Below are 6,000 nucleotides of genomic sequence, written 5' to 3'. Positions count from 1 at the left end.
ATAATCTTGTCATAGTCGTCTTTGCCATACAGTGCATCACCCAATATCGATACGAACCAAGTCCAATTATCCTCCGTCTCATTGTCGACAATTGCGAAAGCTAAATGGAAGAAACCTTTATTACCATCCTTTCCAGTTACAGCTAATAAGATCCCACCATATTTCCCTAATAAAGGAGTCCCATCAAGGAATAGTAAAGGTCTGTAACCCCTCTTAAACCCTTCAAGAGATGCATGAAAACAAAAAAACCCACCCCTAAAATGCTTGCCATCTTTGTCGATGATGACAATGCTACCGGGGTTGGTTATAGACACTTTATCGGCGTACCATATAAGTATGTCATAGCTTGCCACATCACATCCATGAAGAATCTCTCTTGTGTACTCTTTGCCCACCCAAGCTTGTTTGTAGGGCAAATGAACACCATAATCACGCAATATATCTCATTGTATATCATCTGCACGATACAAAGGATGATCACGGAGTTTCTGAATTACTTGTATACTGACCCATTTCTTTGAAGCCTTGTATACCGCAAGTGTGTGTTCCATTAGCAGTTTTGATTCTGAAAGTGGGAAGATTACCTTCTTTTGAAGCATGAACGTGCCACTGACAACTAGATTCGGCGCATCTAATAGTAACCCTTTGTGTATCATTTTTAATGAAATGAAAATTGAAATTGCGTTTGATCGCCAAATCACGTAATGCTTCTTTAAAGTGTCGTACACTATCATGACGTCAACCAATTACGGTGATTTCTGCATCAACATTTGTTGAAGAGCTTGATATTGCCAAGACCCCTGAAGGTAGCATGGGGTATGAGTCAAACGAAACGGTTTGCGATAATGAATCCCTGCATATGGGGAAAGAAATAAAGAGTTATTCCGAAATTTGAATATAAAAGCTAAATATTAAACGGTAATACTGCTCATTAATTATTAACTATGTATAACAATAACATATGCAAGATATTAAACATGAAACTCGAATATGGGTCACACCTGACAACAAATGGCAAAATAAGCACATAAGTTACGTACGAGCCAATGGAAGAATCAAATGGACCCTTTGCCTCTACCATGTCAGTAGTGACCTCCACTATCATCTTGATGACATTTTGCTTGAACATCTTGTGTATATTACACATTCGTTGGAAATCATCTTGTGATCCAATACAAGAAATTGTCTTATGCCCGTCCGGAATTAAATATTTTAACATCAAATTATCGGCTTCAAGACCCCAATGTTTGCATACCTTGTCTATCACTGCTTCCCACCCCTGCAACATCGAAAAGTCCAACACACAACCCTCTTCTTTATACCTCACAATGCAGTGAAGAGAATCCATCCACACCCTTCAAAATAGGTGATACATGTAACCCTGAGTCAGTCATGCATTCAAACTCATTTAGATAACTACATCGTTTGTATGCATAAGTCACTCATCGATACAAACAACATGAAACCTAAATATGCCAACCAAAGGTTGCAAACCTGAGAAGACAAATGACGGTGAACTCTAATAGAGCTTCTCTGTCGTCTTCAAATAAACTCGTCAACTGAACTCTCTCCTTCAAGCTAGACAAACAAGGTGGACAGCAACAAGGAAAAAAGCATGAGAAGAGACAAAAAAAATAAATGGTACTTGCTTCTCCTACCCGTTCTCGTACATATACACTTTGATCTCGGCCGAAAGAATGATGTGATATGGCGCCAGTTTTCCCTCCACGTTGAAGGGCACTTCTGGTATTTTAAAAAAACTTAACGTGAGAAATTAACAGCAGGGACGAAGAAGTAAACATTCCAAAAAGGAGGGATATATTGGAGACTGAATTTGTCAGAGGGACTACTTGGTAAACCGAAAAAATTATAGGGACTAAAAAGTAATTTTTCCTAATAAATATGACAATGAATAATTATATATATATATATATATATATTTCCCTCAACATTTGCACCAACATTTAGCTAAACAAATATCTAGTGCCTCAACCAAGGATTTAAAAATCGGACCATACCGATCAGTTCAACCGGTTTAACCAGAAACTGCCCGCCAGTGCGATTCATTTATATATATTGAACCAGATTCTGGCCAAACCGATTATAAACCGGTGTCAAAACAGGAACCGGTGAACCGGTTGGACCAGACCGATCAGTTCAGTGATTTGATTTTAAAAAAAAAAATTGGCAGGCTCGTCATCACCGGAAGCTCATCACTAAACCCATCTTCAACGACCGTTAGATTCTCCAGCTTAAACAAATCCGAGCTCACATCGCTCGCCACGTCATCACTATTCTCCTCCTCATAAAGCCATCTCATCATCTCTGCCATCCTCGTCGTGCGATCTCCGCCGTAGATCCACCGCGATCCACAAGACCGTCAATCCTCACTGACGAGGACCCCAATCGGCCAAAACCTAACCGACCTATTCCCACTGCTCCTCCCCGCCGATGAGGGCATCTTGCTCAAGCACGACCTCATCTCCGGTTCCTCCGGTGATGAAGCCCTAGTCTTTGATTTCTTAGAGCTCGATGCGGAAGCGAAAAGGGAGTTCACAAAGCTCGTAAGACGAGAACCTGGCGATGCTGGGGTTTTGGATTTACGTAGCTCTTGAAGCCGGTTTCAGACTGATTTCTTCTCGGGAGGCGGTGGATCTCGGTCCAATGAGGAGCGGCGCTGGTGAACAGGATTCTGCCTTACTGGCGTGGTGGTTTTATCCGAGGAGGAGGAGGAAACCATCTTCCAAACCTCCTCCCCTACCACCTTCTTGAACTGTAGTTCTGATTTATTTATAATTTTTTTAAAAATCAATATAAGGCAAATTATTTGATCTGATCATTTATCACATATGTTTGGTTTTACTTTTATGAGATACAGATAGCGTGAGATACTCATATTGTTGCGCAGCCTATGCTTGGTTTTACTTTTATGATCTAATCTTAGTATTAGATTATCAGCATTGATTTATTTAGAGTATTCTGATCACTTGTAAACTTATATTTTAAAAATAAAATTCATGATAAAATTTTAATTTTATAGTTATATTTATTAAATTTATATTTTCCCCAATTTTTCTAGATTTTTTTATAATTTTATGAATTTTTTTAAAAAAATATTTATTTAAAAATATTTTAAAAAATATGAAAATTATTGAACCGGCCGGTCGAACCGGTTAGACCGGTTGAACCGTGAATCGGTTGGTCAACCGGTTCATCAACTGATTTGGTTTTTAAATCTTTCGGCCTCAACTTTGTTCATCAAATTACAATAAAATAATTACTAGATAATATTTAAATTACCATCATGACAATAATTGAGTGATTAAGACATTTAATTTTACATTATTAATTAAGAAGGGGTATGCTCTCAATGCATAGTTGAGACGTAAAATAGTTATGGGTTATCAGTATATGTTTGTAGTAATTTGTCTACATTATTAAAAAAATATTTTAATTAAATTTTAATGAGTAATTGTTATCTTTACCTTTGTTTTTACATTATTGCATATTATTAAATAAGCTTTAAATTGAATTAATTAATAAGAATTTTAATTAAATCATTAATTGTGTTATGTAAGATCGATGCATTAAATAAGTCGTAAAAATCATATCATAAGAAGATAATAACTAAAAGATTTTTTTTTAGTTCAACCATTATTAAGTTTTAATATGAAAATTTTTATGATATATTAAGTATTTAAAATTAATATAATTTATTTTATATCAATTAATTAAATCATTTAAACATATATACACAGGAACCTATTTTTTAAACAGGTTGAATCTGATATTCGATAATTGATTCATTTTATAAATAAATAAAATTCTAATTATTAATACAGAAGTACAAAGTTGGTAATACTTGGCAATATGTGCAGATGGAGGATGATGTGCCAGTTGATGGTGATGTGACATTGATGATGAGGCACGATAACATGGTACAACAGCTTCAAGACTAGAAGCTATCTTAATTAAGAAAGGGCTATAAAAGAAAACAAAGATTTCATTCAAAGAACAAGGTCTATTGACTATGTGAGAACAAATTTTAATGAAGGCACTCGTTATATTTGGCAAGTGGATCAACTTGGTGTACAACTACCTTGAGGACAAGATCATATTGGGAGCATAGCTTGGTTTGTGACCAAAAAAAGACAAAGTTCATATTGAGCAAGGTAACTTAAAGTTCAAATTTGAAGGGAACTTAGCTAAATATGGTTGAAGCTATTTAAAAGTATGGTATGAAGCTTAAAAACATCATTGAGGAGAAATCAAACTTGGATGAATGAAAGATCAAGCTTGATAACCTAAAGATTGTGAATGCCAAACTTGGATGACTTAGAGATCATGTTTGGTAGAAAATTTGAAGATCCTTGGAAAATCGTTGAATACTATCCTTGATATCTACTAAAGCGCCATGGTGAGGTACGACCCTGGAGAGGGTACTATTAACAAGACTGTTGGAGGGAGCTACTTGCTGGTAGGTTGAGATAGAGAGGATTCGACATCATTCTACTCTAAGAAAACCAAGAGGGGTGGAGGCGTCTTGAGGTTGTATTGCAAAGAAAGCTAAACTCAGTCAAGGTTAGCTGAACGGCCATATTGCAAGCTCAGTTGCAAATAGAGGTGCAACGGCTAATTTTGGAAGGTGTCCAAGTTAGCAATTGCGGAGATTGTAAAAGATGGAGGTTCTATTTTTTGGGATATGGAGACATTTATACAAGAGATCATACTCTAAAGATTTAGGATGAGCTATTGGTGAGAGACCCAAAAGTGTGGGAGAGAGAGAGTGGGCACTGGGCAATTTAAACAAGATGCTTGCAATCCTTAGTGAGGTGCAAGTCTTGTACCCATATTTATTCTCCTTTTTTAGTGAATTTATATCACGACTTGGCTCCTAGACATAGGTTGTTGGTGGAGCCGAATTGAGTTACCAATTCATATGTCTCATTTTTATTGTTTTGTGATATGATTGTGTATGTGCTTGCTTGCAATATTGACTGAATTTGACCCACAAACAAACCGGCAGAACTAACACTAATCAATCATATTAATCAGGTCAAATTTTTAACTTAACCCAAACCTGACCACTAATATGGCTAAACACTTTTACCTTTTAAATTACTAATTTATTTCATTTTCGGCACTAAAAAACCTTATTGTTCTATTCAGAACATACAAGATGTGTAACAATTTAATTGAGCTTTACATCATATTCGAATTGAAAATTACTTATCAAAATATGTAAGGCCAATCAAACAGCCATCAAATACAATTGTGATGATAATACATCATTTTGGCTCCATATATGGTTGAGTGATATTTTACAGATTCTTTTTTTGTAAATTTTTAATTGATGATATAAAAATTTACTAGTGCAAGAAGATATATTATCCAAAAAAGCAAAAGTTAAAAATTTTATTTGTCACAAATAATATTATATAAAAATATCTATATAACATATTACATATATAAAAGAATTATATTAAGAAAAAATCTATTTTAATATATATAGGGGCTGCAAATGAGCCGAGCTTGGCAATGCTCAAGCTTGGGTTACAACTAATTTAACTGATCCCTAGCCAAGCCAAGCCGAGCTGAGCTTGAGCATGGCTTACCACTATTTTAAATGAGCCCCAGCCGTGCTTAAGCCTACTTTAATCAAGCCATAGCTGAACTCAAGCCTATGCCTAGATTCATAAAATTCTAAGGTTCAGAGTCGGCTCATTGGCTTGATAAAGCTCGGTCATTTTTTTCCATAAATAATACATTATTATTACTATTTTAAAAAAATATATATTCTTTGAAAAATAATATTAACCTTCATGCAATAAAATTTATAAATTAATCTTATCATTTACTTACATTTATATACTAAAATGACATGTAATATTTTTGTAACAAATTGTTATTAATGATTCCATAAATAACCGTTTAATATTATTATAAACGATTCTATGAATGATTTATATAAATAAGCTCATTAATGATACTATAAATAAT

Source organism: Dioscorea cayenensis, unplaced genomic scaffold (genome assembly GCF_009730915.1).
Source record: "Dioscorea cayenensis subsp. rotundata cultivar TDr96_F1 unplaced genomic scaffold, TDr96_F1_v2_PseudoChromosome.rev07_lg8_w22 25.fasta BLBR01001553.1, whole genome shotgun sequence".
Classification (NCBI taxonomy): domain Eukaryota; kingdom Viridiplantae; phylum Streptophyta; class Magnoliopsida; order Dioscoreales; family Dioscoreaceae; genus Dioscorea; species Dioscorea cayenensis.
Note: the sequence above shows the minus strand (reverse complement) of the source record.